The 11,891-nt window shown below is 48.6% G+C and overlaps 3 pseudogenes across 3 annotated transcripts; all 3 read left to right on the plus strand.

Annotated features, from left to right (window-relative positions):
* Positions 1-3,634: 3,634 nt before the first annotated feature.
* Positions 3,635-4,975, plus strand: LOC114827809 (haloacid dehalogenase pseudogene; annotated as a pseudogene). The gene is made up of 4 exons (NR_163268.1): positions 3,635-3,854; positions 4,071-4,304; positions 4,454-4,594; positions 4,675-4,975. The product of NR_163268.1 is annotated as a haloacid dehalogenase pseudogene (transcript).
* On the plus strand, positions 3,635-6,071 carry LOC100383832 (haloacid dehalogenase - TATA-box-binding protein pseudogene; annotated as a pseudogene). The gene is made up of 8 exons (NR_163270.1): positions 3,635-3,854; positions 4,071-4,304; positions 4,454-4,594; positions 4,675-4,781; positions 5,251-5,294; positions 5,371-5,495; positions 5,598-5,699; positions 5,796-6,071. The product of NR_163270.1 is annotated as a haloacid dehalogenase - TATA-box-binding protein pseudogene (transcript).
* Positions 4,972-6,071, plus strand: LOC114827810 (TATA-box binding protein pseudogene; annotated as a pseudogene). Its single transcript, NR_163269.1, has 4 exons — positions 4,972-5,294; positions 5,371-5,495; positions 5,598-5,699; positions 5,796-6,071. The product of NR_163269.1 is annotated as a TATA-box binding protein pseudogene (transcript).
* Positions 6,072-11,891: the final 5,820 nt, after the last annotated feature.

Raw genomic sequence — 11,891 nt, forward strand, 5'->3', positions numbered from 1 at the left:
TTGTTGCAAGGTGTATGCAATCGCTATTCATTCAAATGGACCAAACTTCGTTGGTCAGTGTATATATATAGAATTCAGCATGCTATAAGTAAGTACGCCACTGGGTAACTGCTAAAAGGATGGCCAAGTACTCCTTTTCGTTTGTCGAGAGGCCCATATTAGCTGTCCCCAACGACTTACTAACAAATGCCAGAGGGTGGCCCTCTTGTTATAGAACAGCGCCTATGCCTCAGCCTGAAGCATCAGTCTCGATAGAAAAGGGTTTGGGAAAATTAGGCAGTGCAAGAACTGGAGCTGAAGACAATGCTTGATTAAGGGCCTGAAAAGCAGCATCAGGCAAGGATGTCCATACAAACACAATATTCTTCTTAAGCATATTGGTAAGAGGCTTTGCCAAAATTCCAAAATTCCGAACAAAGTTGTGATAGTAGCCTACAAGTCCTAAGAATCCCTTCAATTCCTTAGATGTAGCAGCAACTGGCCAAGAAGGTACAGTGCTACCTTGGAAGGATCCGTGGAAACCCCAACCTTATAGATGACATGCCCCAGATAGGCAATATGTTGTTCACCAAACGAACATTTGGACAGCTTTACTTGCCATGAATCTTGAGACAACAGTTGCAAGACCTGTTCAATATGTTGTAGATGTAATTCCTAGGTTGGAATGTATACAAGAATATTGTCAAAAAATACCAAGACACATTTCCATAATAGAGCAACAAGCGTCTTGTTCATGGCACTTTGAAAAGTTGTAGGCGCCCCTGTGAGACGAAACGACATCACACAAAATTCAACCTATCCATGGTGAGTTTGAAAAGCCATCTTATGTTGGTCTTAAGGTGCCATGCAAATTATGGAAGCCTGGACATAAATCTAGAGTGGAGAACCATGTGTCCCCATGGAGCTCATCAAGCAACTCATCAATAACTGGAACTGGGAACTGGGTTTTAACTGTGAGGGCATTGAGATGCTTGTAATCAACACAAAACCGATATGGTTTGTCCTTCTTCTTTACCAGAATGACATGAGAGGAAAACTCACTTTTACTTTCCTGAACAATGCCTGAAGACAACATCTCTTGCACTTGTTTTTCGATTTCTATCTTCAAGGTTGGTGCATATCGAAAGGGTCTCGTGTGGAACGGCTAAGCTCCTGGCAACAAATCAATATGATGATCACATCACGTGGCGGAGGCAAGCCAATTGGTAAGGCAAATACAAATTGAAACCTTGTGACGAGTGATTGTAACTCAATCGACAATTGTGCAAATACTGACTGATCCTTGTCAGGCAGATCCACCATTTGACACAACTCAATCACAGAACAATGTGCTGTCTATAACCCACATAGCTTCACCTGGGATCCATTGTAGGGAATGATTAACCAATTTTCTATCCATGAACCATCATATGACTAAACATTTGTAACCAATCCATGCCAACTATCATGTCGTAGGTACGAAGAGACAGAATCTATAAGTTGGACTAAAATTCATGACCTGCGATAGACCAAGTACCTTTACCAATTGCTGAGTACAGTCAATACGATATCCATCAGCCACTTGCACAGACAACTTCTTTGGCAATGTGGAGAGACCTTGCACATGAGCTGCCACCTGAGTCCTCAAAAAAGAGTGAGAACTTCCTGAATCCAACAACACCAAAAGATACATGCCTTGAATATGTCCTAGGAATTGTATAGTTTTGGGAGCAGGAGCTCCCCCACTGCAGCTTGAGACAGACACAAGGAATGCAGCTCTTCGGTAGATTCAGGCTCATGTTCTCCTTCAGGTATTTGCAACGACTGCCATAACTCTTGAATAATGTGGAGCTGAACAGTTTCAACACATCTGTGACCTCGAGCATATGGAAGACCACATTTATAGCATAGTCCTTTTGCTTTTCGATAAGCCATCAGAGAAGACAACCAGTCACCATTGTTGGAGGTCTTGGCAGCACCCACCATTGTAGCATCATCATGCTTGGGCTGCTAGAACGACGAAGGAGGAAGTGGTAAAGGCAGAGACGGCTTGGAAAACCTCTTTAGTTTATAGACAACGTCCAACTTCTGAGTGTCCCGCTTGCGATCGCCGACCTCTTCCTGCAATTGAGCCAAAACATAGGCAGTATCCAAATCTATGGGTCGCTGAACCATAATCACCAAACGAATGTCGTCTCGGAGACCATCCATGAATCTCATAGTATAGTACAATGGATCAGAGTTTGGACTATATGCACGTAACTGGTCAATAAGCTAGGAGAAACGATCTACATAATCGGCCACAGTGGTGTTTTGCCGAATATGAAGCAATTGCCTAACAAGAACCTCGTGCTGGTCTTTACCAAAACGATCCATAACCATATGCACAAACTCTTGCCAAGAAAGACGACTCAAATGATACTCGACAGGCTGAAGCAAACGGGCTGTTGATCCAGAAAAATGCATGCGAGCAACTTTGATCCATACATTAGGGTCCACTAAGTACATGGCGAAATAATCCTCGCACCATGTTTGCCATAGCTTAGGATTATCACCATCGAATCCAGAAAAAATGAACTTTAGGCAGATTTCCTAATGATTGATCCAACTGACCCTATGGTCGACCAAAAAATCCATCATGCATACTGGGTAGAGCTGCAGAGGAAAAGGGTGGAGCACCAGGTATCATACCATTGTTCGGGAGTAGACCAGGGGCATAGAAATACCCAATGCGTGTCTCCCGAGTGTGATGCGCATCGTGGTGCCCCTAAGGGCCATTGATGTTCCTTGTGGTACCTGATTGGCACTGCACCGTCGATCCGTAAGGTCGAAGGATTCCCGCACAAGATGGGGGCGACTCGGCGTTCACGCTCTAGGTGATCGGGAAACTGCTGAACCTCTAAGCGTAATATCTCTAGGTTGGACTAGAGCACGCTCTAGGTGTTCGACATAAGGCCTCCAAGAGTCGAACGTCGTGGTGGCCGACTCGACCACTGCAACGTGCATGGACAACGCGCCATCAACCGCATCAATCCGCTCCCACGATGTCGCTTGTATCTTCGCCATCTGGACATCGATCTGCGACGAGAAGGTCCTGGTAAGGTTCGCCTGCACCGTGGCGACATCTATCCCTTCCACCTTCGCTGACAGCGCCGTGATGGACTGGAGATTGCTAGACACCGTGCGCTCCAATGTCGTCCAGTGGCGATCCTGAGAATCTAGGCGGTCGCAGATTTGCTGCAACAAGCGAGATTGTGTCGCCATAGTTTTCGCCTGCGCCTCCATGGCTCCGCCAGACTAGACTCTTCCGCACTCACCATCAGCGTCCACGCTGAAGCCTCCCTAGGAACCAAATCTGATACCAATTGTCAGCTGCCTATGGCCTGACACCGAAGTAACACGAACATGATACAATAGAGGAGAAGACGACTACTAGTGTTTCAACTTTCAATTGTCAAGAGAGATCGTTCCCCTTGTACAGCTTACTACTTCATATATGAAACACAAAGCCTGATGGCTTATCTAAACGGACCAAGTGTTAGACGGATAACGCCCACTGGGCCTGCGCACCTGTCGGTCCAACTCGGCAACATGTTCAGATGTTTGAATATCTTCATTCCCGCCATTTCTTCTATCTGTAACGACGGAATACTGACAGGCCACGACACGCCTTGGGCTCTCCTCGATGCGATTTGTGAGGCAAGGCTCGCCTTCTTCCACGCACCCATGGAGGACAATCTCCAGTTCACCTGAGATGGGACTCGTCCCGGGCAAAAAACAACTGATGGCACAAAGTTGCCACCAGCAGCAGTTGATCTGGGATTTCCACGAGCCGGAACAACGTTCGTCCGGTCCCTTCAAATCTCCTGACCTAGGTGGGTTCGTGGTCCGTTCTCTTTCCTAGTTTTTCTCCCACCAGACCATTCCCCTATGGATTTTCAATGTTCAAGCGGGGAGATTTTGGGTCTGTGGACTTGGATGTCTCGTTACCGCGCACGCGCCTGAGGTGTTCGATGCTTTGTGCCAGTTAGAGCTCACCCAGCCAATCCCTATTGTCATTCCAACTTCAGGTCGCCTAGTATGATTTGCAGGTGCACATGGTATGGCTGGCCTGCTCAGCTTGCGTGCCGGTCCGAGGAGTTCACCGTCACTTGCCCGGTCGTCGTCCGCCTGGGCGTCACCGGCTTCACAGGTGGTGGTTCGTCTGACAAGCCCACAGTTTCGCTGTGCCAGACTTTGTAACAGCCGTAGTCTACTAGCAGCAGCAGTCAAGATCTCTAAGGACGGCTCCTCTGCGGTTCTGGCCAACAGCCTGCCTTTCAAAGGTTCATCATTTTTTTCTTATTTGGATTGGAAGTTGGAACCCTTCCAAAGGATGTTTAGGATAGCCTACCGTGCGGCTGACCAGTGTCCGTGCCAGAGTCCTTAGCTGCACTGTGAGTGATTTGGGAGTAACTTGCCTACATGCTTACAGGGGCTATTAATTGCGGAATGCTGATGCGGTATGTTTTGATGTTGATAGCACCGTTGATAGCACCGTCATCCTAGACGAGGGCATTGACGAGGATACTAATTTCTGCGGGGCTGGGAAAGCAGTTGCTGAATGGACTGCAAAGTAAACTCTCCATTGTGTAGATTGGTTCGTTTATACTGTTGATTTTGTGGATAGAACTGACATTAGCTTGGTGCTCTCAGGGCCATGATAGGGACTGTTCCGTTGAGGAGGCGCTGGCAGCCAGGCTGTCTTTAATCAAGCCATCTCTCTCCCAGGTGGAAGAGTGCCCGGAGAAGAGGCCACCAAGGTAAGATCGCCATATTCTGAAGTTCATGTTAAGCACAGATATTCGTGTCAGGGAAAATGGTAAGTTTAAATTCTCTGTATATGTGATGCTGTACTTTTTAAGCAGTTATATTAGGTATGGCTCTTACTCTGTACCAGAAGAAGATGAGCTATTTATGTTTTAGTTGTCATAGCTGTTGAAATTTAGTGTGAACACCTACCTTATAGGTACTTAAGGGTTACTTTTTAGTTGTTCTTTTGCTTTATTGTATTCCTAATGAACTTCTGTCTGAGAAGTCATATCCCTGATTGTGCACTAATGTAAAAAAAAACACTTGCTGTGAATTATCAAGTCTGTACTGGAGCAAAAAATGAACAACAATCTAAACTTGCAGCTAGGAAGGTAATTTTGTGTTCTTTTGTCTTCATCTAAATATTCTTAATCTGCTGAGGGTTTTGTGAATAATAACTGTTTCACTGTTTGCATGCAGTATGCTCGCATCATCAGAAGCTTGGGTTTCCAGCAAAATTCAAGGTATGTCTGTATCCCATTCTTAAAACTTGCACTCTAATTCTTGAATAAATGCCGTTGAACTTTGGTGTGCTTTCAGGACTTCAAGATTCAGAACATTGTTAGGTCCTGTGATGTCATTTTCAGAACATTGTTCGGTCCTGTGATGTCAAATCCCCAATCAGGCTCGAGGGTCTTGCATACTCTCACGGTGCTTTCTCAAGTGTAAGTTGCATTCCTCGTCCTTTTTTTAACATAATTCTCTTAGCCACCTTGTTGATTTTCCTGCCAGTGTCCTGACATTTTGCTCGACCTTTCACTTTCCAGTATGAAACAGAGCTCTTCTCTGGCTTGATCTATCGAATGAAGCGGCAAAAAATCATGCTGCTGATTTTTGTTTCCGGCAAGATTGTTCTGACAAGAGCTAAGGTTAGCAGCCATTTCTTGAGTCCATTACCATTAGAGTAGATCTCAAAAAAAGTTTTCTCATTGCGTTAGAGTATATCCAACATTTTCTCTTTCCAGGTGAGAGATGAGACGTACACTGCTTTTGAAAATATCTATCCAGTCCTCACAAAGTTCAGAAAAGTCCGGCAATGTTAAGTACATGGTAATTACTAATGGGCATGGGTAATTAGGGCATGCTGTTCAACTATGTGCCCAGTTGTTGTTGTTGTCCCCTTTTTATCGTTTTGTTTCCTGATGGTACGGGTGATCACATTTTCAGAAAACTTAAGTTCGTCACTTGGTGTATGTAGATAACTTAGGAATGGGCAAATGCTATTGCTGGCCGCCAGCTCTAACTTCCAAGTGTACATATTTCGTAGGAGCCTATGCATACGCTGCCCATCAGTTTCCCATGAGACCTGGTGCTGTGCACTTGTTGATTGATGTCCACACAGCTCAATTATTTGTGATGGGTCATGCTTGGTCGAGTAGATTCATGGGCAGCGGTTGGTTGTAGCTTGCAGTGCCTCATTCTTTTTACTGAATCACCTTCATGGTACAACATTGCTAGCAGTAGACCACATGAATAATTTCAGCGAGTCCATAGTTGCCTGAACTCAGTTTTTTGCATTTGAACTGGTTATAGAAATTGTGAAATGATTAATGGATATTTGGAAGACAAAACTTGAACTTCAGTTTGAGTCTAAATATAGCATACAAAGCCTTTAAAAACAAGAATCCTAAAACATGAAATGCATATGAATCCATTGTTCATGTTGTCGTGTTTGGAAATGATCCAAATATATTTACTCACTTTCTTGAGCCGACGGCCTGACCTAGGCATCATTAAGACAGACGAGTGGTGTCGTTGCTCCTAGAGGCCATCCAAGATGTTACCAAGGAGAAAGTTGAGCAGTCGTAGTGAAGGACGGAAACTTTAGTTGCACGTGTGACATCACATATTTCAGATGTACCACTTTTGACCAGACACGTATGACGTATCCAGTGGGTGCTTAGCAGATAACAATTATTTTTATTGAATACTATAAAAGTACTTTTTTTAAAAAAAATATATGTTTCCTCTGTTTTTTTCTAATGAAATAAAACAATGGCCTGTCTGCCAAAGATCATCTCCACTCGAGGCAGCAACAGCATCTTCACTAATGCTCGTTGTTCATTTTTTTTATCTTCGAAGAAACCTCACAATAGGGTCATATGGTTGCCGGTTTAGGTCCTAGCATCTGCTGGGTGGGATGTCACCACTTCATCTTATTTACATTGCTTGCTTCACCAAATACTGAATTTCTTTCTGAAATGTGACTCTTTCTGTGTAAACCAATAGAGTATGCTACTGCCTTTTACTCAAGTTTCCTACAATGTTACCGGGGTACCCATGTTTGATTTATTTTTGTGGTGGCTTGAGGCTAACTTAACAACTAGCCTACTCATGGTTGGATCAACCGCCCGCGCAACATAGACCGTCGGATGATCCTCGCTGCTCGATGGTCGTTGCCAAAGCGCAACCGCGGAAGATGTCGCTGTCGAAGCCGGTTTTAGCGCCGCCTCAAAGACTTCTTCGTGATGCACCACTTCGCGCTCCAGGCCGTTGTCCCGCCCACCGTCGTGACACATTTGCTCTGCCTCTCCGCGCTCCACCTTGCCATCGATGTGCTCCACCACCTCCGCATCCCCGTCCACCCCGATCCCCCATACCACCCTCCCCAATTGCTTACCGCGTCATCATCGAGTGCCTCGTCGCCCACCACGACTGGCTTGCAAATGTTGTCAAGCTTAAGGACGAAATGCTCAACTCTAGATTCGTCAGACTAGATTCCAAAATCGTTGATGACATTTGGGGCCGAGAGCTACAGTGGGGTGGTTGATGTGCTTGGAGTCTTGGACAGAATGATAAGTTGAAGAATGGACTTAAGTTATTTCGACGATACCATTACATGGCGCACTCACGAGACTTGTATAATATAGTATCCTTTTATGGAATCAATGTGTTTTATTTGAGATGTTGATTAATATTTGCTACATGATTTCGGGCGATATTTTCAATATTGATGGCACTTTGGTGCATTTTATCAATTTTTAGAGAAGTGAACTATAGCAAAAAAAAGGATGGATTTTGTTGTTGGGTTTTCTGTTACTCTCATGAATGATATGTGCATCCACCAAGTCGTAGCTTCCTTTGGTAAGCTCCTTCGTTGGCACAACAGTCCTAGAATCAAGTCTTATGTCCTTGTCAAGTGCATGTACAAATCCTTTAATGACGTGCCAAGACACATCATGCTCACTCAGGGAGAGGTTTCCACTGGTCTGGGATGTTCTTGGACTGTCCTTGTGTACATTCTAACGCCAGAAGACAACTGGAGGCTAGGGGATATTGAAGCCCTTGTTAATCATGAAGATGATGTTCCTCCCAATGGCAACCCTCATCCTCTACCAGAAGAAGACAATGATGAAGATTTCTTTCAAGCTGAGGGAGACATCATGGAAAATGCTGATAATCACAACTTGGGAGGTGTTCAGGGTCCTGCCCAGGGTGATCCTATCTAGGATAATGCAACTATGAACATGGGAATAAAAACAATTGGCATCTGTTGGCCCTACAACCCCATTTCCCTCCTCAGGCTCATGACATGCATGAGAAGATTATGTTGGACTCTACTGATAGACTGGATGATGGGGCTGATTCCTCCTCCTCCTCGTCTAACAACTCGGTTGTAAGATGCAAGAACAATAGCAGATTCCGGTTTAGGACTGTTGGTGATCTCCTTGAACTTGGTGCTTTCCCTCTATCTCTTGATCTTCTATCACGTGAAGTCTTGGGATGGACTGAACAATTCATGTCCATGGTGTAAGGAAAATGGACCTCGGGCCATTTGGCTCAAAAGGTTTTGGTGTTTGATGATCAACACAATCTGTGGACTAATGAGTTTGCAAGTGTTTATGTTTGTAGTTACAGGATGCTAAAAGTGACTTGGACTAAGGCATTGAGAAAAGCAACACCTAAAAAGAAGACATTATGAAGATCACACTGTCGATACCCTAAAACAGGGTACCCCCTACTGTTGTATAAAAGCACAGTGCCAACACGACTATCTATAGTCGCGTGGTAAAAAGGCTGTACGTGGGACCAGGCCATGACTCGCCCAAGCGTCGGGCGACTACTCTGGGCCAGCAACAGCACTGACCTCACCACCTGGGCAGGTCTGGTACCATCGCGTGTCCAGAGAGCTGCACACTCTAGGGCATCACCAGCGGGCCCAGACCCTCATGCGGAGGTGCCGGACCCTTGTATATACAGACCGGGCCTCCGGGTAAGGTCCAGAACCTCCACGGGTGCAAACGGGACCCCTAGGATGGGATTCGGACCCCTCTGTGTGGGGTCCGGGCCGCTCACAGCAAGGTCCCGGGATTTTGGGATAGAGAATACCCAGGCCTTAATCAAGGCCAGGCGGGGGTCCGGAGCCGACACGTGTCCGGACGTTATCGTATACGCTTCTGCTCCCCGCCCAGGCGGAGACCCGATGCTGCCACGTGGCCTACTGCACGTGACGTAAGCCAACGGGCGGAGCCTAACGTAAGGCCTCTAGGCTACGCCGCCTCTGCATTTATTGAGGATAAGGTGCGCCGCCTGTCCATTCCACTTGCAGGCGGTGTGCCGCCTCTGCATTTATTGAGACCTGTCCATTCCGCTGGCAGGCAGCGACCTGTCCATTCCGCAGGCGACAGGCGGCGTGCCTGTCCATTCCACTGGAAGGCGGCACGCCCATACTGCCGCATGCACTACGCTCATCATTACTCGCACGTTACCAAGGAAGCAACCGCTGCATATCAATACTGCATGGACTGCGGACATCATGGTGCCCGGAGATTGCTCAGGCGTTACTTGCATTAGTTACTCCTATAATGTATTCCTTCCGTTATGCTCCTGGGCCCACATGTCGGGGCTCAATATCCTTGTATGTGCCTCCCTTGAGCTATAAAAGGGAAGGCACACAACGTTACAAGACAGACCCTCAGACAGGCTCACAAGCTCTCTCAAGCTCACAGACTCAATACAACACACAGACAGTGGAGTAGGGTATTACACTCCAGCGGCCTGAACCACTCTAAATCCTCGTGTCCACTCGTGTTCGTCGACCATCTAGCAGACAGGCAAAACGCTTAGGCCCTTGCTCATCTTAGGATTTAGGGCGGGTGCGTTTTGCCACCCGGCCGGAGATTTTCCTCTCCGACATTTGGCGCGCTAGGTAGGGGCTTTGGCATTAGGTTTTCGCCTGTTTTCCTGTTCAGAACAATGGTCCAGATCGTCAAGCACCGCGCCATGACTCCTGAGGATTTCCTGCTGGAGGAAGAGGTTGCGTCCTCCATGCCGCGGGCCTCCAACCGCCCTACGCTTGGAGCTGCTGCTCTGCGCGCTGCGCAGCAGCACACGCCTACGCAGACATCCTGGGCTCCGTCACAGGCTGCTCCTGGGGCGTTGTCTGCAGCCAGGGAGTTGCTGCATCACCCTTCGAGTTCCACGGCTTCGCCGGGAGCCATGAAGCAGTGGCGTGACGATGTCGATCGTCTCCTTGGCATGGCGCATTCTGGCTCGGCCAGGTCCAGGCCTCGGTCATTCCGGCGTCAAGGCGTGGCGACGGCGTCCGTGCGCTCACCCTCAGTGAGGGGTGCACAGACCGATGACCTGTGGGCAGAACTCAATCGCAGGCGTGCGGGCGAGGATGCTCGAATCTCTCTGGAGAGGGCGCGGGCGCGCCGACAAAACTTCGAGGGTCGTGAAGATGCTCGAGTCTCTCTAGAGAGAGCGCGTGAGCACCGACAAAACATCGAGGGTCGCAACCTCGATCAAGACTTCGTTGCGGTCGCACCGCAAACTCCAGTGGGTGCCCGGATCGAGGCGGGTGTCCCATTGGCCGGTGTGGGCTGCGCCGCACTGGCAGATCATCTTTGCGCGGCGACTTGGCCATCCAAGTTCCGGCCACACCTGCCGGAAAAGTACGCCGGTACGTCAAACCCGTCGGAATTCTTGCAAGTATACGTCACCGCTATTACGGCAGCAGGTGGAGACACTGTTGTAATGGAAACATACTTCCATGTAGCCTTGTCTGGGTCGGCCCGGACCTAGCTCATGAACCTCACCCCAAGATCGATCTACTCCTAGGAAGAGCTCTGTGCGCGGTTCACAGCGAACTTCGCTAGTGCTTATCAGCAGCATGGTGTGGAGGCTCACCTCCATGTAGTGAGGCAGGAATCCAGGGAAACTCTCCGGGCTTTCATCTCCCGCTTCACCAAGGTACGAGTGACTATACCTCGTATTTCTGATGCTTCCATCATCACCGCTTTCTGCCAAGGGGTGCGTGAAGAGAAGATGCTGGAGATGTTGGCCACGCATGACGTGGAGACTGTCACCACGCTCTTCGCTCTGGCCGACAAATGTGCTAGAGCTGCCGAGGGCCAGGCATGGCACTCGGCACCACAGATCGGAGTTACCCAGACGGGTGGCTTGGGTGCCGTCACCCAGGGCGGCAACAACAACAACAAGAAGAAGAACCACGGCCACGAGAGGCGCAGTCTGCTGCTCCGGTCGTTGCAGCTATGACTGGGGGCCGGAATGAGCGCAACAAGCGCCCACGGCCATAGGGAGGCAACAGTGGGTCATGCCCTGTGCACCCCAACAGTCGCCACAGCGCCTCGGAGTGCCACGAGATCATCAAGCTCGCGAAGCGTGTCAGCGAGCGGCGCGAGCAGACTTCCAAGGATGGCTCCCCACCTCGTCACCGGCCTGGCAAGGAGAGGGTCGACGACAGTGATGTGGCCGCGGGAGAACGAGACCTTGGGTATCAGTCCCCCGAGCAGGTCCTCAAGGACATCCTCACTGGAGACTCCGACTCCGGTGATGATAACGACCGCCGCAAGAAGCTGTACGTGATGTACGGCAGAAGCTAGGAACTCACCTCCCGCAGGAACGTGAAGTCCCTGCGCCGCGAGGTCCTGTCGACGACCCCAGGGGTCCCGAGGGCAGCCCCACACCAGCGATGGCGAAGCACCACTATCTCCTTCGGGGCATCCGACTGCCCCGAGAACATGGCAGGGGCCGGCATACTGCCGCTCATCACCGCCCCTGTCATTGCCAACATCAAGTTGCATCATGTTCTGATC

Source organism: Zea mays, chromosome 7, assembly GCF_902167145.1.
Source record: "Zea mays cultivar B73 chromosome 7, Zm-B73-REFERENCE-NAM-5.0, whole genome shotgun sequence".
In the NCBI taxonomy this organism is placed as follows: domain Eukaryota; kingdom Viridiplantae; phylum Streptophyta; class Magnoliopsida; order Poales; family Poaceae; genus Zea; species Zea mays.